Raw genomic sequence first — 22,352 nt, 5'->3', positions numbered from 1 at the left:
CTGTCCCCAGTCCTTCCACCCAGAGATAACTCAATCAACTTGTTTTTTTCCTCTTTGAGTCATTTCCTTACAGCCTTGGAGCCAAGATCCCCCCCCCCGCCCCCCCCAGACCTATCCACTTGGTTCTCAGTCGGGGTAATAATGTGTGAGGTGATTCTGAGCTTTATCTGTATTTCACAATTTTATTTTATTTTATTTTATTTTTTTTTATTTTTTTTTTGTATTTCACAATTTTAAAAATTAGTTTCCTCCTAAAAAATTTCCTCCCATAATACTTGGTGATAAAAGAGTTGACCTAGACTTTGAACCACAGTTTTGTTAGGAAAGTTAAACGAACAGTATTATGGAGATTACTATTCCTGAGCAAGATTTCAGAATGTGGGGCAGCCCGGGTGGCTCAGCGGTTGAGTGCCTGCCTTCAACCCAGGGCGTGATCCTGGAGACCCGGGATCGAGTCCCACATCGGGCTCCCTGCTCAGCAAGGGGTCTGCTTCTCCCCCTGTCCCTCCCCCTGTTCATGCTTGTGCTCTCTCTCTTTAAAATAAATAAAATCTTTAAAGAAAAAAAAGATTTTATTTATTTATTTTTTGGCTTTTAATTAGGCTCCATGCCCGATGTGAGGCTTGAACTCACAACCCCAAGATCAAGAGTCACATGTTCTATTGACTGAACCAGCTGGGCACTTCCCCATTACCTAATTTTAGCAAATAGTTTCTTCCCCATATGTATAGTATGTATGTATGTATGTATTTATTTATTTATTATTATTATTATTATTATTTTGTATAGTATTTATTAATCCGGTTTTTTTTCCTGGAATAATTTAAAGCAAATCCCAGGGGTGCCTGGGTGGTTCAGCTGGTTAAGCATCTGGCTCTTGAATTGGGCCTAGGTCATAATCTCAGGGTTGTGAGATACATACAGCCCCGAATTGGGCTCTGTGTTAGGTGTGGAACCTACTTAGGATTCTCTCTCTCCCTCTCCCTCTGCCCCTCCCCACCTCCCTCTCCCAAACCAACAAAAACCCTAGCAAATCCCAGAGAGGGATATCTGGCTGTCTCAGTCCATAGAGTATGTGATTCTTGACCTCAAGGTTGTAAGTTTGAGCCCCACACTGGGTGTAGAGATTACTTAAAAATAAAATCTTTAAAAACAAAACAAAAAAAATATAGGGGCACCGTGGGGGCCCACTGAATTGGGAACTCTCTTGGTTTTGGTTTAGGACATGATCCTGGAGTTGCAGAATCAAATCCTTCATTGGCTCCAGGCACAACTCAGAGTCTTCTTGGATTTCTCTCTCTCCCTCTCTTTCTGCCTACCCCACCCCTCATCTCCCCTTATAGAACACACAGGTGGACACATGCAAGTGGTTTCTGTCTCTCAAATAAATCTTTAAAAAAATTTTAAAATAAAAATAAATAAAGCAAATCCTAGGTATGTCATTTCATGGTAAAAACTTTTTTCTTTAAATATATCCACCACACCCTTATCACATCTAATAAAATTAATTCCTCAATATCATCAAATGTCTAGTCCTCATTCAAATCTTGCTGTCTCAGAATAGTTTTCTTGAATCAAGATCATGAAGTACTTATTTATGTCTCTTAAAACTCTTTTGTTTATTTAATTTTTTAAAGAGTTTATTTAAGAGAACCGGTGCCTGTGCATGTGCATGGGGGGAGGGGCAGAGGCAGAGCCCAAGGCAGTTGCCTAACCCACTGAGCCACCCAGGCACTGCCAAGTTTTTTTTTTAACAATATATTGCAAGACTGAGGCGCCTGGGTGGCTCAGGGGTTGAGCGTCTACCTTGGCTCAGGGCATGATCCCAGGGTCCTAGGATGGAGTCCTACCTCTTGTTCCCCACGAGGAGCCTGCTTCTCCCTTTGCCTGTGTCTCTGCCTCTCTCTCTCTCTCTGTGTCTCTCATGAATAAATAAAAATAAAATCTTAAAATAAAAACCCAATATATTGCAAGAAACTACTTTTCTTATGTCATGTTAAACTGCTAACAAAAGCACTTTCCACAACTTTACAATAAACATCTCAGAGACAGTATTTTGAAAGATAATTATTTGAATAGACAAGTTCTATTTTTTCTCCTTGTTTTGAAATCATTTCAAGCTCATTTTAAAAAATTATAAAAATAGTTCAAACGATTATCTTCATCCAGCTTCCCCAAGTGTTAATGTCTTATAAAACCTCAGTACAATTGTCAAAACCAGGAAATTGACATAGTATTGACAAATCTGCAGTCTTTATTCAATTTCATCACTAATATCCCCTTTCTGGGCTAGGATATAATCCAGTATTACGCACTGCATTTAATTGTCCTCGCCCTTTCTTCAGAATAGTTCCTTAGTCTTTGTCTTTCATCTTCAGTCTTTGTCTTTTATGACCTCCACACTTTTGTAGAGTACTAGCACTAGCCAGCTTTTTGTAGACCTACTTCAATTTGGGTTTCTCTGATGTGTCTCCTGATTAAATTCAGGTTGTGTGTTTTGGCAAGAGTATCACAAAAGTGGTGTTGTATTCTACTCGATGCATAATATCTACAGGAACCTGATGTCAATGTTTATTACTGGTGAAATTAACCTCAATCACTATTTATCAAGTAGTGTTTGCTGGATTTCTCCAGTGTAAAATTGCTTTCTTTGTCTTTGTAATAAAAGAGTATCTTGTGGGGCAATTCTTTGAGACTATGTAAATATCCTGCTTCTCATAATACCTTCTTGCTTCCAGGAATTATTACCACAGAATTTGCCAAGTGGTGGTTTTCTATAACCATCATTCCTTCTACATTTATTTTTTTATTTTTATTTTTATTTTTTTTTAAGATTCTATTCATTTATTCATGAGACACACACACACACACACACAGAGAGAGAGAGAGAGAGAGAGGCAGAGACACAGGCAGAGGGAGAAGGCTCCATGCAGGAAGCCTGATGTGGGACTTGATTCCGGGTCTCCAGGATCAGGCCCTGGGCTGAAGGCAGGTGCCAAACTGCTGAGTCACCCAGGCATCCCCTCCTTCTACATTTATTAATTGGTATTCTACTCTAAGGAAAAGCTTTCTCTCTTCTCTTTCTTTCATTCGCTCAATTTATTTATTCAGTTATTTATTTCTATCAGTATGAGCTCATAGATATTTATTTTATTCTATGTGTTATAATCTATTGCTATTATTTTTTTGCTCAAGTTGTCTCAGATTGGGCCATAAAGAATCTCTAAGTAATTCTCTATGAATTAGTTTGAATCTATTTTTTTAAATATTTTATTTTTAAGTAATCTCTACACCCAACGTGAGGCTTGAAGCCACCATCCTGAGATCAAGAGTCACATGTTGTACTGACTGAACCAGCCAAGTGCCTCTGAATCTTTTTATTATTTTATTGCCTTTGGATTTTGAATCATAGTTAGAAAACATTTCTCTACATTGAGGTTAAAGAGGAGTTCATTCATGTTTTCTTCTAATCATTGTATAGTTTTGTATTTTACATTTAGATTCTTGATCCACTTGGAGTTTATTCTTACGTATATTATGGAGTATGGATCTAATTTTACCTTTTACTAAATGGCTACCCATTTGTCAAAGTACTATTTATATAAAAAAAAAAAAAAAAGTCTTTGCCCCAGTTAAGTAAGATACCACTTTTATCATATACTAAATTTCCTTATGCACTTGAATCTGTTTTTGGGTTTTTTATGGTATTCCCCTGGTCTGTTCATGCTCCAGTACCATATTGTCTTTTTCTTAAAATATTTTATTTATTTACTCATGAGAGAGAAAGGGAGAGAGGCAGAAACATAGGCAGAGGGAGAAGCAGGCTCCCTGTGCAGAGCCTGATGTGGGACTTGATCCCAGGACCCTGAAATCATGCCTTGAGCCGAAGGCAAGCACTCAACCACTAAGCCACCCAGGCATCCCACCTATACTGTTTTAATTGTAAAGGCTTTTTAGTTTTAATATTTGATAGGGCAAATCCTCTTTCTATATATTGGTTTGTTTTTTTTTTTTTTTTTAAGATTTATTTGCTGAGGCTCCTGGGTGACTCAGTTGGCTGTCTAACTCTTGATTTCCTTTTTTTTTTTTTTTTTAAGATTTTGTTTATTTATTCATGAGAGACATACACACACACACACACACACACACACACAGAGAGAGAGAGAGAGAGAGAGAGAGAGAGGCAGAGACACAGGCAGAGGGAGAAGCAGGCTCCTCACAGGGAGCCCAGTGCGGGACTCGATCCCAGATCCCGGGATCAGACCCTGAGCCGAAGGCAGACACTCAAACTCTGAGCCACCCAGGCGCCCCTGAATCTTGATTTCAGCTCAGGTCATGATCTCAGGGTCCTGGGATCAAGCCCCTTGATCTATAAGGGCTCTGTGCTCAGTGAAGAGTCAGCTTGTCCTTCTCCCTCTGCTTCTCCTCTCACTTGCATGCTCCCTCTCTCTATTTTAGAGGGAGAGAGGGAGAGAGAGTGCACATAATGCAGGAGTGGGAGGGGGAGGGTGGGAGAGAATCTCAAGCAGGTGCTCTAGCAGAGTGTAGACCTCCATGCAGGGCTTTATCCCATGACCCCAAGATCATGACCAGATCTGAAACCAAGAGTTGGATGCTTAACCAACTGAGCTACTCAAGTCCTTTCTGTATATTGTTAAGTAAGGCTCATTACTTAATAGCCACAATCCACTTAATGGGAAAAATAGTACCATTTCATTATGGACTTCCTAACAAAGGAAAAGAACTATCTTCTTAATTCTCTCCTCATTATCATCATCATCATAACATTTCTATGATCATGATGCCATCTGTACTATTTATACCCCCTATTATGAATCATTTTATATACATTTTCTCATTTAATAAAGCATCAATATCCAGGCAGATCTTGGGAGATGTTGAAAATACGGTAAAGTGTCTTTCCTTTCCCCAAGCTCAACTTCTCACTCCTGACACAGGAGGTGGTTTTGGTTATTTGAGGCTAACTTCCCTGTTCGTCTATGTTAGTGAAAGTTTAGTAGGACCGTTCATGATCAGAGATATTAGAAATAGATGGTATCTCCAGTCTTCTCATTTCAAATGCAGAAATGAAAGCTCAGGGAGAAGTCATTTACACCAATAGATAGTTTAGAAGAAAAATCTAATCCACTGTCTTGATTTTACAGAGGTGGAATTTGAGTGACCCACCCAAGATCATGTAGTAATTAAAACAGCTTTGGGTCCTCACCTTGCATCAGGCACTGTGTTAAGTATCCTACATAGTTTACCTTATTTCCATGACAACCTAATAAAAAGTTAAAAATATTGTTGCCTCTATTGCATGGGTAGGAATACTGAGGCTGAAAGTTGGTAGAGTAGATCGTCCAAGATGAGTCAGACAGCTGGCACAATGCAGAGTTGGGATTTAAAATTGGCCATGGGGCAGCCCTGGTGGCTTAATGGTTTAGTGCAGCCTTCAGCCCAGGGCCTGATCCTGGAGACCTGGGATCAAGTCCCATGTCAGGCTCCCTGTGTGGAGTCTGCTTGTATCTCTGTCTCATGAATAAATAGATAAGATGTTTTTAAAAAAAATAAAAAAAAATTGGCCATGTTTTAGTGTGTCTGGCTGGATCAGTCAGAAGAACATGTGACTCTTGATCTTGTGGTCATGAGTTTGAGCTCCACATTGAGGGTAGAGTTTACTTAAAATCAATAATAAAAAATAAATAAAATTGGGTGGATTTATACTCCTAAATGTTAGGCTCCAGTGCTCCCAGCATGCCTCTAGCACCTCAGATACAGAGTTCAGGTGAGTAGACCCAAGATTTATATTAATCATTCAATCATTAATTAATTAATCATTCAAATCCTACTTGTTTATCAGGAATGGAAGTGTTGAAATTGTACACTCATTCATAAAAGTAAAGTAAAAGCAAATATACAAAAGAGTTTATACAAATGATTTGACAGTGCAGCAAGATGGTCCAAAGAAGTCATTATTTTGCAGTGATAGTTTTTTTTTTTAATTTGAGTGTTTGCTTTAAACATGCATACAAAAAAGCCTGTTATGCATAAGTGTTTTAATGAAATTGAAATATCCTGATATTGTGTGACTTTCAATATACATCTCTTAAAAAATGACTTTTCTTATATAACTGGGGCACCTGGGTGGCTCAGTGGTTGAATGTCTGCCTTTGGCTCAGGTCTAATCCTTGGGCTCTGGGATTGAGTCCCGAATTGCGCTCCCTGCATAGAGCCTGCTTCTCCCTCTGCCTATGTCTCTGCCTCTCTCTCTCTGTGTGTCTCTTATGAATAAATTGAAATCTTAAAAAAAATAACTGCAACAACCTACAATACCATTATCACACCAAAAATTTTACAATAATTCTCTGGTACTATCTAATACTCAGTCCATATTCAGATTTCCACTACTGTCCCTAAACTTTCAAATTTTTTTGTTGAAATCTGAATCTAATCAAGCATCATGATTGCTTTTGCTGGTTTTGCCTCTTAAATCTTTTTTTTTTTTAAGATTTTATTTATTTATTCATAAGAGACACACAGAGAGAGGCAGAGACATAGGCAGTGGGAGAAGCAGGCTCCATGCAGGGAGCCCGATATGGGACTTGATCCCGGGTCTCCAGGATCACGCCATGGGCTGAAGGCAGGTGCTAAACCGCTGAGCCACCTAGGCTGCCCTTAAATCCCTTTTAATCTAGAAAATTCCTAGTTTTCTCTTTCCCTTCTGCCTTCTCCCCTTTCTTTTTTAAAGACTTATTTATTTGAGAGAGCATGTACTCACAAGTGAGCAAGCACAGGGGAAGAGCAGAGGGAGAGGGAGAGAAAGAATCCCAAGCAGAGGAACACCAGGGTGGCTCAGCGGCCTTCCGCCCAGGGTGTGATCCTGCAGTCCCGGGATTGAGTCCCACATTAGGCTCCCTGAATGGAGTCTGCTTCTCCCTCTGCCTGTGTCTCTGCCTCTCTCTCTGTGTCTCTCATGAATAAATAAATACAATCTTAAAAAAAAAAAAAAAAAAAGAATCCCAAGAAGACTCTATCTTAAGCTTGGAGCTCTACACAGGGCTTGATCTCACGACCATGAGATCATAACCAGAGCCAAAATCAATAGTTGATTGTTTAACCAACTAAACCACCCAGCACCCCTCTCCCCTGTTTCTTCTTTTTTTTCTTCTTCTTTCCCCTTTTCTTTCATTCTTTCTTTCCCTTTCTTCTTTATTTTTAAGTGACATTTGCTTGTTGGAGAGACCTGGCAACAGAGGTGTATTATGTCCCTCTTCCTAGATATTTGATTATTTCCTCATAATGTCATTTCACTTGCTCCTCTATTCTCTATGTTTCCTATATTTTAAGGGCTTGTTAGATTCAAGTTAAATATTTTTGGCAAGAATACTTCATGGGTGATGCTGTACAGTATATATCAGAAGCTACATGATGTCAGGTGATCATACTGGCAGTGATGCCAAGACAAATCACTGGGTCAAGGTTGCAATAGACAGGTCCCTTCCCTGCTAAGCTACATTCTACCAACAAGCAATCAGGGAATGGTATTTCCACACCATGTGAATATGCAATTTCCTACCAACTCTTCATTTAGTATGTCATTACCTATTGAAAATCTCTGTTGGAATCAATCATTCTATTCAAAATGGTGATTTACCACCTCTGTCTTATCTCTATATTCACCAACTGGCAATGTTCTGTCAAAACAATAGATATTTTGGAAGACCTTTCTTAATCACCCAAAAATTGATGACTCTGAAATATGGTTCCTATTAGAAAGGATAAATGTTTAATTCTTTCCCTTTAATGTCAATTTCAAAGTAAGGTGTTGGTATGATAGTTACCTCTAAAGGTGGCATAGAAGTTTTTCTTTTTTTTTTTTTTTTTTAGAAGTTTTTCAATGATAGATCTGAAAGGGATTCCCACTTACAGTGTTTTTCCACTTACATACATCATATCACCTAGAGCACTCATAGCAGGTGACTGCCACATTCACCTATAATCTGTAACTTTAATACTTAAAAGTAAAAGAGAGATCAATATCAAATAAAAAATAGATAAATTAGACTTCATCAAAATTTAAAACTTTTGTGTGTCAAAGGACACTATCAACAAAGTGAAAAAACATGTAATAGAAAGTATTTGCAGATTACATCTTTGATAAGAGTCTAATTATCTACAATATATAAAGAACTCTTACATTTCAACAACAGAAAAACCCAAACAACTCTATTTGAAAATGGGCAAAGGAGGCATGCCTGGGTGGCTCAGCAGTTGAGCATCTGCCTTTGGCTCAGGGCGTGATCCTGGTATCAAGTCCCACATCAGGCTCCCTACATGGAGGCTGCTTCTCCCTTGGTCTCTGCCTTTCTCTCTCTCTGTGTGTCTCTCATGAATAAATGAATAAAATCTTAAAAAAAGAAAATGGGCAAGGACTTGAATATATCTTTCTCCAAAGTAAATATACAAATAACCAATATGCACATGAAGAGAGGTCTAACATCATGAGTCATTAGGGAAATGCAAATCAGAACCACAATGAGATTCCACTTCACACCTACTGGAATGGCTATGATGATAATTTTAAAAAACTGGACAATAATAATCGTTGATGACTGTGGAAAAATAGGACATTGAAACTCTTATACATTGCCGATGGTAATATAAAATAGTCAGCTGATGTGAAAAACAGTTTGGCAATTCAAAAAGTTAAACACAGAGTTGCTATATGATTCAGCAATTCCACTTCTAGGTGTACACCCAAGAGAACTGAAAACATGTTTGTATAAAAACTTGTACACATACGTTTATGGCAGCACTGTTCCTAATAGTTAAAAGGTGGAGACAACCTAAATGTCCATCAGCTGATAAGAAAACAAAATATGGTATATCCCTACAATAGAATATTATTTAGCCACACAAAAAAAGAAATATTGGGGGCATCTGGGTGGTTCAGTTGGTTAAGTGCACAACTCTTGATCTCAGCTCAGGTCTTTATCTCAGGGTCATGAGTTTAAACCCTGTGTTGGGCTCCACACTGGGTGTGGAGCCTACCTAAGAAAAAAAGAAAGAAAGAAAAGAAATACTGATAGATGCTAAAATATGGATGAAACTTAAAAACATGGTAAATGAAAGAAGCCAGACACAAATGGCCACATATTGTATGATTCTATTCATGTGAAATGTCATGTGTAGGCAAATCAATAGAAATAGAAAGTAGATAAGTAATCATTCAGGAGATGAGGAGGGGAGGAATAGGGACTAACTGCTAATAGGTACGGGGTTTCTTTTGGGGGTGATGGAAATGGTCTGAAATTAGATAGTGGAAATGGTTGTTGCACAACATACTGAGTATACAAAAACCCATTGAAGTGTACACTTTAAAATAGTGAATTTTGGGACTCCTGAGTGGTTCAATCAATTAAGCATCTGCCTTCAACTCAGGTCATGATCCTGCCAGGGTCATGCTCCCAGCTAAGTGGGGAGCCTGCTTCTCCCTCTTCGTCTGCTGCTCCCTCTGCTTGTGCTTGCTTTCTCTCTCTCTCTGTAGTCAAGTGGATGGGTAAAATCTTTTTAAAAAATAGGGAATTTTATATTTTATATCTCAAATTTAAGCATGCTATAAGTAAAAATGGAAAAATCAACAAAGAGAAAAAAGGCATCTAAATAATTTACCTGGGGGCACCTGTGTGGCTCAGTCAGTTAAGTGTCTGCCTTTAATTTAGGTCATGATCGGAGTTCTGGAATAGAGCCCCACATTGAATCAGGCTCCCTGATTAGCAGGGAGTCTGCTTCTCCCTTCCTCCTTTGCCCCCCTCCACCTGCCTCATCTCTCTTTCTCTCACTCTCTCTCAAAAAAATAAATTAATAAATAAATTTATTTATTTTATTTATTATAATAAATTATTTTATTTATTATAAATAAAAATAAATTAAAAATAAATAAAATCTTTAAAAACAAACAAACAAATAATCTACCTAGAATATAAAACCATTATATTGACTCTTGCTTTATTTTTTAATTTTTTAAAAAAGATTTTATTTATTTATTCATGAGAGAGATATATAGAGAGAGGCAGAGACACAGGCAGAGGGAGAAGCAGGCTCCCTGCAGGGAGCCTAATGCAGGACTCCATCCCAGGACCCCTGGATCATGCCCTGAGACAGAAGTAGATGCTCAACCACTGAGCCACCCAGGCGTCCCAACTCTTACTTGCTTTAATTCCAAAATGATGCCAAACAAAATTGCCCCAATGAAGCAATGTGAATCCATGATGGTGATGATTTTTTTTTCCTTTCCAATTTATTGCAGCAGTAAAAAAGAGTCAGATGTTATGTTCAAGTAATAGAAGGACCCTATAGAAAAATTATGGTGCAAAAAATTTTTTTAAAAAGAAAAATTATGATGCTGTATGATGCATTAAATATAATTAATTATACAAACTGATAATGCAGTTATATATATATTAGTGACATGCAATGTTATATTAGGTTCAGGGAAAGTATAAGAAGTTTTATGTAATGTAACAATATCATTTATAGTTGAATATGATGTTTTGCATTTGTCTAAGAATATTAACATATAACATATTAAAAAGATCTATTTAGGATCCATATTAGCTTGTATACACACAGAGTATCTGAAAGGATATAAACAGAACTGGTATTACTCCCTTCACCTAAGCCTTTCAGTTCTCCTCCCTGCAGATAAGGAATATTTTTTACTACAAACTTTTCAGTACTTTCTGAATTTTGAATCACGTAACTATCTTGATTACTCAAAAAATATCTTAAATCACCGACATTACTTATACAAGATCATTGATTAAACTTAAGTCCAATTTATGGATTCTTTTCCAGCTTTCAGAACTTCCCGTGATTACATTCTTTTTTTTTTTTTTCCGTGATTACATTCTTAAATATGTCAACCTCGTTGTACCATGGAATTTTGTTACTGTCAATCGGACCTGCACTGATAGCCAAGTCTGTTAGCTTTTTGTCCCTGTCACATGGGAGCATCAGTCCAACCTTCATAGGGTGATGATAATATCAGGGAGAACAACTTCAGAAGCAGAGAGACACCTTTGCAGAAAACAGAGAATATTCATTGCATCTATAAACACCTCAATAGGACTGACCTTGATCTGTTTGTTGTTATAGTGATATAATTTGGGTGGTGTACAGAAGAACTTTCAGCTTAAATTAATCTCCACCTTTTCCACCATGCCTTCTAGGGCTCATGGTTAGTCATCTGCAAAACCCTCTATGTTCTAAATCTCTGAGTATTTCCTTTATCTTCTTGTGCTAGCCCATTGGTTGTCAATGGGAGTAATTTGCCCTGCTCCTAAGAGGGCATTTTGCAAGCTTTGGAATATTTTTGATTGTCACAATTGAAGATGGTGCTACCAGCAATTATTGGACAGGAGCCAGGGATGCTGCTAAAGATCTTACAATGCCCAGGGCAGTCCCCACTTTAAAGAATTCTTGGGCTTGGAGCACCTGGATGGCACAGTCAGTTGTGTCTGCCTTGGCTCTGGTCATGATCCTGGGGTCCTGGGATAGAGCCCCACATCAGGCTCCCTGCTCAGTGGGGAGACGGCTTCTCCTTCTGCCCCTCCCTCCACTCATGCTCTCTCTCTCTCAAATAATAAATAAAATCTTAAACAAACAAAAAAACCAAAAAAAAAAAAAAAAAGAAGAAAGAAAGAAGAAAGAAAGAAAGAAAGAAAGAAAGAAAGAAAGAAAGAAAGAAAGAAAGAAAGAAAGAATTCTCAGGCCTCAAACCTCAGTAGTGCTAGGTTGAGAAACACTGATTCTGCCCTGAAGGAACTGCTTTTTCTGGAGCCTTCTCAAATTGTGTCAGTGTTGTCTTGTATGGGAACTTGGAGATGGGGCAGGCTTCTTTCCTCCTTATCACTGCTTCAAAACTATTCTCCCTCCCTGAATTATTTTCTAGAAAAGTTTAGTTTTGAATTCCAGATCAGACCTTATCACTCACTGCCTCTCCCTACTGCATTTGCCTACTTAGCTCCGTTTCTGTCCTTCTCTTCAACACTACACCAGTCTTAAATCTGGGTGCTCTCCCTCTCCATGTAGATGCACTTTCCAACATCCTGGTCCCTTCCTGCAAGGCTCTTGCTCTCCCCCTCCTAGTCACTCACTCACTTATTATGGAGATTGGCCTTGACTCCAATTGCAACCCCTCCATCATCTCAATTCAAGCAGTGCATCTGATTGATTGATGGATTTGGATGAGAACACTTAAGTTCTCTCAGCAAATTTCAGTTATACAATATAGTGTTATCAATGATAGTTACCATGTTCTACATTAGATCCTTAGATCTTACTCATAACTGAAAGTTTGTACCCTTTAACTAACCTCTCCCTTTTTTCCCCATCCCTCAGCTCTGGCAACCACTATTCTACTCTGTTTCTCTAAGTTCACCTTTTTTTTTTTTTTAAAGTTTCCATAAATATGATACTGTGTAATACGTCTTTCTTTGGCTTATTTCACTTAGCATGATACCTTTGAATTTCACCCATGTTGTCACAAATGGCAAGTTTCCTTCTTTCTCAAGGCTGCATAATATTCTATTATGTATTTATATATATATCACATTTTCTTTATCCATTCATATGTCAATGGAGACTTAGGTTGTTTCCATATCTTGACTATTGTGAATAGTGCTGCAGTGGACGTGAGATATATACCAAGAAGTGGGATTGTTGGATCATACAGTAGTTCTAATTTTAATTTTTTGAGGAACCTTCCTACTGTTTTCCGTAGTGGCTATACCAGTTTATATTCCCACCAACAGTGTACAAGTGTTTCCATTTTTCCTCATCCTTGCCAGCATATGTTATTTTTGACCTTTTTTGGTAATAGACATCCTAACACATATGAGGTAATATCTCATTGTGGTTTTGATTTGCATAAGCTATGCATCCTTTATGATTAGTAATGTTGAGCATCTTTTCATGTACCTGTTGGCCATTTGTATTTCTTTTCAGAAAAATGTCTATTCAGGTCCTTTGCCCCTTTTAAAATTGGGTTATTTGGTTTTTTTTTTTCATGAAATCCTTGTATATTTTAGACATTAACTTCTTATCTATCTGGTAAAAGATAATTGCAACATGGTTTGCAATTTTTCTTCCATTCCATAGGGTGTCTTTTCGTCTGGTTGATGGTTTCCTTTACTGTGCAGAACTTTGTTATGATTTTGTTAAATCAACATTTGTTAAGTAGAGCCCTGTGGTGCATATGGCTCAATAAAAGACCACAAGAGAAATTGAGATATAGAAGCTTATAATAACTCACAGTCCTGGTGAGATATGTACCATGATGCTTCACAAAGCCACATGGGGAGGTCAAGGCAGGGTATAGGCCGAGAGAATTACAGGACCTGGAGCACATGCCCTTATTAGGGTCTGAGGATGGAGTGCTTCCTGGGCTGAGGCTGGATTTAAACAAAAAACAGTGGAGTTTTGGTAATCTCTATGGGAGGGGGGTGGTCTCATCTAAGGTGTGCACAAGGGGTAGGCCCTGGGAGATTGGAGAAACTTTATCACAAAGGCTATTGGAAGAGTCACATTGGGAATTTACATTTACTTGTGCTCCTGAGAGACAGGATATGTTTGTCATCTGGGAGATCTACCTGCATGATGGGCTGGCATCAGTTTATTTTATTTTATTTTACTTTATTTTTTTATTTTTTAGCATCAGTTTAAAGTCCCCACAGGTCAGTTAGCCAAACAAAATGGATGCCAAGGCCGCAATGCTGTGGAGTAGCTTAGCTAAACTCTCAGCAATCCATCTTGTGATGCTTCAACATCAGGGATAACAATCACTTGTGTGGCAGATATGTTCAAAGAATAGCTACTGTTTTCTGAAGCCATCGTAAAGCATATTTAACCAAGGCAATAATGATGAAGCCTATGATTAATTAACATGCTACTGTTTGAAATCCAGTTCTTATTTATCCTCCCAGGTCGATGGTGAAAGCCATGAGAACAAACCAGGGAACTTGAGGAGTGTGGGAATTTGTTGAAATATTTTGGATATATGATGAGTGATATGTAAATCTTGACACATCTTCTAGAGGTTGGTCTGTACCTGTCCTGAGTTGTTAATGTACATGCAGCAAGAAGTTCCCTGTAAAGAACAGATTCCACACCATTCAGCCAATAGGAAATCTAATGCCAGTTGATTATTCATCACCATTTTGTAGTAGTGAGCATTATTGCTGCGTCAGACTCAGTATGCAGACTCAGCGTCTGCATGTGGTTAGTTAGGGTAGCTGATAATTGTTGAGTGGTTTTTAATATTTTATCTTAATTTGGTTAGGGTGGAAGTATTGTTCCTATGTCTGTCAAACAGTGGTAATAGCCAGTCCCAGCAGGATAGGGATAAGAATGGCTTTCTTGGTACACTAGCAGGACATCTCTAGTGGAGAGGTGCCAGTAGTATAAAAGGTAGCTGGAATATTAGAGGTAACAATATTACAGTAATAAGGGTCATCTCTGTAGACTGCTTGTAGCCTTGGCAGAGCCAAGTGAACTTGCTCCTGGCCTCTTGAATTGGGTACACAGTAGAATTTGAGTTTGAATGGGACATTATTTATTATTAAGGGGCTCTGAGTATATAGGGTGAGGTCCAACATTTTCTGTTTCAATGTAGTTGGTAGCCTTTATAAAGTACCACTGTAGGGAGTTAATTATTTTGATGCTTATCCACATGCCCTGTTTGGGGTCTAGATTAGGGGTTTTATTTAGCCTTAATGAGGTTCATGGTGTTTGAGAGGGTGGGGATTAGGACAAGGGCCTGATCACTAGGAAGAACAGTGGTATAGATAGTGAAATGGGGCTGTAGGTCTGACCCTGAATGGTAACAGATCTAATATAATTTTTAGAAAAGATTTTATGTATTTATTTATTTTGGAGAGAGTGTGTGTGCACATGCATGCATGCAAGATGGGTGGAGGAGGGAGTGAAGGCCACGGAAGAGGGAGAGGAAGAGGGAAAGAATCCCAAGTGAACTCTGTGCTGAGCACAGAGCTCAATACAGGGTTCGATCTCAACCTCGAGGTCATAACCTGAGTCGAAACCAAGAATCAGACACTCAACCAGCTGAGCCATCTGGGGACCCCCAGATCCAATATCATTTTACTTGTAAGGCCTGGGTTGCTGTGTTGGAAGTTTCTATGAATGTAATCATGTCAGATCTGGCTCACTTGTTGTGGTGTGGGGCAAGGTTGTTGCGTACAACAGGGAAGAGCTTTTGGATAAGATGAGTAGAGGAGTGTAGGTAGCAAATTCAGGTGTTGAGAAGATGTTGGTGATTGTGGTGGGAATAATGAGAGTAGTAGGGTTTGTCATAGAGGCAGAGGGTAGAAAATAAAAGCTGTAATCTAGTACATTGAGCAGTGAACACAGCAGCAGGAGGTCCCTAACCATGGAATCTAAGCAAGTCATGTTAGAGATGTTGTAACCAAGTGTTTTTGGCTAGTGCTTTTAGAATGTTTGGCCTGATGTGAAGTGATGTCCGGTGTTGCCAGGGGCACTTACAGTTTTGCAAGCATTTTGATAGATGCAAAATTCATGAGGCAAGTAGTTAGCTATTTCAGAAAAGTAGAACTCTGGGATTCTCGATGTTAATCAACTGGAGGTATTTTTGCAACTTGGTCTTGAGGCTAATAGTCATCACAGTCACTTCTTTCTTGGTATGGAGGCAATCTGGGAGGGGAATGTCCCCATGTCCAGCAAGGCTGGAATGCTTTGTCTTCCTCATCTGTCTCTTGGGTTGTGGCATTGTCATCTGAAGTACAGTCGTCTCCAGCAGTGAGCTCTCACTCAGTCTGGGGCCATGTCATCTGAGATATTTGTGTGCTTGGGATGGCAGAGACCAGCCCGGGGAAGGATGGCCTTCCCAGGTGAGATCCATGAAGGGTATGAGTGGCTGGCTGGTGTTAAATTCCAAGTGTATATAATAAGAAAAGGACTCTTGGGACGCCTGGGTGGCTCAGTGGTTGAGCATCTGCTTTTGGCTCAGGGCATGATCCCGGGGTCTGGGGATCGAGTCCCACATCGGGCTCCCTGCATGGAGCCTTCTTCTCCCTCTCCCTATGCCTCTGCCTCTCTATCTGTGTTTCTCATGAATAAACAAACAAATAAATAAATATTTTTTTTAAAAAAGGACTCTTATTTTGGGGCACCTGGATGGCTCAGTCAGAAGAGCATGTGACTCTTGATCTTGGGGTTGTAAGTTTAAGCCCCATGTTGGGCGTAGAGGTTACTTAATAATTAAAATTTTAGGGGCAGCTGGTGGCTCAGTCGGTTAAACATCTGCCTTTGGCTCAGGTCATGATCCCTGGGTCCTGGAATTGAGCCCCTCCTGCTTAGTGAGGAGCCTGCTTCTCCCTCTCTTGCACTCTCTCTAATAAATAAACAAAATCTGTAAAAAAAAAAACTTTAGGGGTACCTGGCTGGTTCAGTCAGTAGAATATGCAGCTCTTGATCTCTGGGTACTGAGTTCAAGGCCCACGTTGAGTGTAGAAATCACTTAAATAAATAAACTTTAGGGCGGCCCCAGTGGCTCAGTGGTTTAGCGCTGCCTTCAGCCCAGAGCGTGATCCTGGAGACCAGGGATCAAGTCCCACATCGGGCTCCCTGCATGGAACCTGCTTCTCCCTCTGCCTGTGTCTGTGCCTCTCTCTGTGTGTCTCTCATGAATAAATAAATAAAATCTTTAAAAAAAATAAATAGATAAACTTTAAACATTTAAAAAATAATTCCTAGTGTATATGCTAGAGGCTTGACTCAGGATGGAACTACAAGTATGCACTCTGCTATTAGGTGAGAAGATCTGAGGGAACTCCATCAGGTCATTAAGGATGTACCTGCAAGGAGCATGCAATGTCCATGACCAAGATTTGTGGAGACTCCATCCACAATGTATATAGATAATGGGCATATTAATACATTAATTGTAGGGAGATTTTGTGGATAGCAGTTTTACAATCTAGAGACTAGCCCATTACAACTATTGGAAATTCATCAGGGCACAAATCTGCCATCCAGATGAGTCTAATTTGGCTACATTCTGCCTGGGAAATAATTTGAGACATAGGATAAGGAGGGAGTAACCATTTAAGTATCACTTTCATTGGCACCATTTAGTGTAGATGGAGGTGAGCTTTGGGTCAGGATCAGGGCTCCACAACATGCTGGCTAAAGCCTTTCTAACAGGGCCCACACAGTCATTCTGTGGTGCAGTCGTACACTTGGCTGATAATGTTCCAGCACATCTGAAACAGGGTTAGGTCCTGGGGTCTACTAGCAACCCTCTTATCAAGGCTGTGCATAATACCAGTAACAGCCACAACAGAGAACATTTGCATTTGACTAGCTTGTTGGGCTTTCTTCCATTGAACAATCTGAATACTGACCAAAAGAGGAGTGTACTTGCTTTGGAACAAGAGACCATTAACCTCTTTCTCTAAGGTGGGATAGGGGCCTTGTCTCAGTCTATTGATAAGGGTTATAGATCCCAGCATTTCTGTTTGGATTTCATTTCCTAATGTGACTGGCATCCACCAGGCAGAAGGCCTCTTTTCCTTTCTCTGAGATCTACACTGTTCTGCTAGTGGGTCCTAGAGCTATAACTTCAATCTTCTATAAAATTTTTTTTTAAAGATTTCATTTATTTATTCATAAGAGGCAGAGAGAGAGAGAGAGAGAGAGAGGCAGAGACATAGGCAGAGGGAAAAGCAAGCTCCATGCAGGGAGCCTGATGTAGGACTTGATCCCAGGACCCCAGGACACACCCTGAGCCGAAGGCAGACACTCAACCGCTGAGCCACCCAGGCATCCCTGTTTGTTTATTTTTAGAGTAGGCTCCATGCCCAACATGGGGCTTGAACTTGCAATCTTGGGATTGAGAGTTGCACGCTCTACTGACTGAGCCAACCAGACTGGGCCAATGATATTTATATAATCGCGATTGCTAAGCAATTTGGTAGAGGTTTGTCTCCTTGGGCTCTATATATTATAAGAGCGTGAGTTTGCACCATCTGCCCTTGGTCAGGTTGCTAGCATATGTAAGATGATGAGATGGTGGAAAAGTCAACACAGTAAAGGGAGCATTCTCCTGGTGAGCAGATGAGTGATGTCCTCTCTGAAATGAAAGGGGTAGAGGTTCCCTGGAAATGCTATCAGGGGAGTCCTTGGAGGAGACTGATGATTGATGTGGGAAATTTGGAGACATGAGGTCTGAGAATTAAGCAGTTTAAGAGCCTGGAATAAAATTACTATCCAATTGGGGACCCCTTACTGTTTAAAAAGCTTAGAAAGCAAGTCTTTGAGCAGGTCACTGTGCCTGTCTCTCTATAAGTCTAGCCTCTTGGGACCAGTAAGCTAGGTTGAAATTCCACAAGATTCTATGTTCTAAAGCCTGTGACCAAACAACTTGGGAGGAGAAATGGGTTCCTTGATCTAAATCTATGATGTCTGGTGAGCTGAAGGAGATGAGCGTATATCTGGTTAAGAAAGAGTGATATGCTGAAAAGTGGTTAGCAGCAGTCTAGTGAAGGTATCAATTATGGTTGTTATGTACTTACCAACTTCAGCAGAGGGTGGCAGCAGCTTGAAAAAAATCAATTTGCTGTTGTGAATAAGGTCTGTTACCCTAGGAAGTACATGTTTTCCAGAATCTTGTAGAGTTTTCTTTAGGACCAAAGAGGGGCGGTTATTTACCATCACTTTAGCTAGAACCAGGGTGAGGGGGACGCAATGACAGTAGGCCTAATAAGGGAGTGCCATCACTTCCCCTATGGCCTGAGAGGATATGGCCCATCCTGCTAGTGGATATGACATCTCTGGAGGAATAGTTGTGTCTGGAACTGTGTTCAATATTTTGGGAAGTGGCCCACACAGAGCCTTGGAACAGGTGTGTAATTTGGATAAGGCAGCTACAATGTTATTATAATGTATTTCTGGTGTTTGCTGGCATGTGTACAGAGACATGATCAAGCATGATTGGCATATGTGAGTTGGCTCTCTTTCCAAGTAGAGATAACTCAGATAGGCTTTCCCTGAATCATGAAATTATTCCTTTGTTACTGTCCAGACCAGACTGTGGGCCTATTGGCTACTGTTCAGGAGTCAGTAAAAATGTGTGCCCTTGGGAGTCTCATTTTCATGGCCCATTGTAAAGTCAGGCACACGGTCACTAGCTCTGCCAGTTGGGTTGAGCCAGGAGAGCTCCCCTGGACTAGGGATATGCAGCTTAGCTTGATGATATGCTCCAGCCTCCAAGCAGGTTGCATAGCATAGCATAGCAGGTCCATCCAAACTATTAGAGGGGCCCGCAGTGAAGGTGCTTCTCGCTGCACCTCAATATCAGTGGACAAGGGGCCAAGCATGGGGGAAGCCACATCCTTCTGTATTTTGGAAGAACCCTTGATATCAGGGTTAGTCCTTTCCTAAAGGTATGAGTTCCCATTTAACAGTGTGGCCTCAGTGGCCCTGCTGAGTCTCTTTTACATTGAAACCCTAAACCAAGGTAAGATGGGAACTTGGTGTGTGAAGCTGGAAGCCTGTTAATATCTTTTTCTCTAAAAGGGTCCAGTAAGCTACCAACTTGTGGTGCTTAAGTGTCATATACGACTGCTATTTGGGGCAGATGTTTGGTCCAGAACCCCATGGACAGCCAGGTAGAGCTATGCTTCATCCAGAGACTCCATGGTAATGAAACATCACCAGTGATTCAATTCAGAAGTCTGAACCTCAAGGGACTAAAGCAGGGCCTGATGCATATCTTGTTGGGCCAGCCATGATGCAGTTTATTGAGGTACTCCTCAATAGGAAAAAGCTGATTTAGTGGCACCTGGGTAGCTCAGGTGGTTAAGTGTTTGACTTCAGCTCAAGTCATGATCTCAGGGTCCTGGGATCAAGCCCCATATTGGGCTTTGTGTTAGTGGAGAGTCTGGCTATCCCTTTCCTGCCCCCCTGTGTCTCCCCATAGTCTCTTCCCCCTGCCCCTCCTGTGCTGCTCATGTACTTTCTCTCTCTCTCAAATAAATAAATAAATAAATAAATAAATAAATAAATAAATAAAATCTTTAAGAAAAGAAAAAAGAAGAAAAGAAAGCTGATTTTCATGTAATGGCATAAATAGGCCTAAGTAATATGGTTAAGTGTGGAACATGTAGTCCAAAGATGAAAAGACATCATATGTGCTGTGCCTGCCATAGTGTAGTGGGAGGCTTAATGGTGAGGAGTTGATATTTTATATTTTATAGCAAGAGGAATTTTGTAGCTCTCACCTGACCAACCATGTCAAGAAACTGAATAGAAGTGGCCAGTCCTTGGATCTTATGTGGAGCAAGGGTCCATCCTCTTTGCTGTGGATGTTGGCTTACTAGGTGTAAGTCTTCCTGATGACATCCTCAGAGGACCTCCACAGTAGAATGTCATCTATATGATGTTGAAGGCAGCAGTGGATTAGTTTGAGTGAATTTAGATCTTGTTTGCATAGGGTATGTGTGATGGCAGGGCTATTTAGTTAATTCCTGGGAAGCTCAGTAAAGGTATACCGGGTACCCTCAAAACTGAAAGAAAATTGAAGTGTGGGTCTTCTGTTATTAGGACCAGGTAAAACATGTCTGACTAAATCTTGGACAGCAAAGTAGGGGCCCTGGGTTCTTTGGATGTCATCTATCATCTTTATAATATTGGGAATGGGAGCTATAGTGGCTGGAATCTGTGCTTTTATTTTATTTTTTAAAAGGTTTTATTTATTTATTTGAGAGAGAGTCTCTTTTGTCTAATGTAAGTATAGCTACTGCTGCTTTCTTTTAGTTTTCATTTGCATGGAATATATTTTTCCATCCTGTTGATTTTGGTCTATGTGTGCCCTTTAAGTTGAAGCGTGTCTCTTGTAGATAGTATGTAGTTGAGTTTTGTTTTTTTTATTCATTCAGCCATTCTATGTCTTTTGATTGGATAATTTATTCCATTTACATTTAAAGTAATCATGGATAATATGCACTTGCAAACTGCACTATTGCCATTTTGTTAATTGTTTTCCAGATGCTTTATAGTCTCCTTGTTCCTTTCTTCCTCTCTCATTCTCTTCCTTTGTGATTTGATGATTTTTTTTCTATTAAAATTTTCAGTTCAGTCATTGCATTCTTCAGCTTTGTGATTTCCTTTTGGTATCTTTTTTAAAAAAAAAAATTTTTTTTTAAGGGGCGCCTGGGTGACTTAAAAATCCACTTTTGGTTAAGCAACTGCCTTCAGCTCAGATCATGATCCCAGAGTCCTGAGATTTAGCCCTATATCAGGCTCCCTGCTCAGTGGGGAGTCTGCTTCTCCCTCTGCCCCTTACCTCACTTGTGCTCTCTCTCTGGCTCTCTCTCTCTCTCAAATAAATAATAAAATATTTTAAAATTGTATTAATTTGAGAGAGAGAGAGCGTGGGGAGAGGAGCAGAGAAGGGTGGAGAGGAATAAGCAGACTCCACTTTGAGTGTGGTATCTAACACAGGGCTTGATCTTATGACTCCAAGACCACAACCCTAGCCAAAACCAAGAGTTAGACACTTAACTCACTGAGCCACTCAGGTGCCCTTATTTGGTACTTTTTAATATTTTCTATCTCTTTATTGAAATTCTTTGTTGGTTTATGCATTGTTCTGACCTATGACTGTTATTTTTTAAAAAGACTTATTTATTTATTTATCAGAGAGAGAGAATGGTGGGGGTTGGGGCAGAGGGAGAGAGAATCCTAAGCAGGCTCCACACCAAGTGCAGAGCCCAACTCAGGCCTTGATTTCATGACCCTGAGATCATGACCTGAGCTGAAATCAGGAGTCAGATGCTTAACTGGCTGAGCCACCCAGGCACCCTACTATGACTGTTACTTTGAACTCTCTGTTGGGTTCTCTCACTTGTCTCCATTTCATTACAATTTATTTCTAGGGATTTATTTTTTTAAAAGATTTTATTTATTTATTCATGAGAGACCCACACACACACAGAGGCACAGACACAGGCAGAGGGAGAAGCAGGCTCCATTCCATGCAGGGGGCCTGATGTGGGACTTGATCCCGGGTCTCCAGGACCACACCCTGGGCTGAAGGCAGCAGTAAACCATTGTGCCACCTGGGCTGCCCGGGATTTATCTTTTTTTTTTTTTAATATTTTATTTATTTATTCATGAGAGACACACACACAGAGAGAGAGACATAGGCAGAGGGAGAAGCAGGCTCCCTGTGGGGAGTCTGATATAGGATTCGATCCCAGGACCCTGGGATCATGACCTGAGCCAAAGGAAGATGCTCAACCGCTGAGCCA

General features: G+C 40.0%; 1 protein-coding gene across 8 annotated transcripts in view; it reads left to right on the top strand.

Annotated features, from left to right (window-relative positions):
• The window catches only part of CCDC126 (coiled-coil domain containing 126), a 106,256-nt gene that overhangs the window by 1,244 nt on the left and 82,660 nt on the right, over window positions 1–22,352 (top strand). For 2 of the 8 annotated variants that reach the window (XM_077856522.1, XM_077856519.1), the window contains exon 1: window positions 18,448–18,586. The exons of 2 other annotated variants lie outside the window; for them this stretch is intronic. The gene's annotated coding sequence lies outside the window, so the exon portion shown is untranslated. Of the gene's footprint in view, window positions 1–18,439; window positions 18,673–18,721; window positions 18,944–22,352 lie in introns of those variants that run through there. 4 more of the 8 variants (XM_077856524.1, XM_077856520.1, XM_077856523.1 and 1 more) reach the window with 3 other exon arrangements.

Source organism: Canis aureus, chromosome 18, assembly GCF_053574225.1.
Source record: "Canis aureus isolate CA01 chromosome 18, VMU_Caureus_v.1.0, whole genome shotgun sequence".
NCBI lineage: Eukaryota > Metazoa > Chordata > Mammalia > Carnivora > Canidae > Canis > Canis aureus.
The sequence above is the reverse complement of the archived record's forward strand: the minus strand, read 5'-3'. Positions and strand labels throughout refer to the sequence as shown.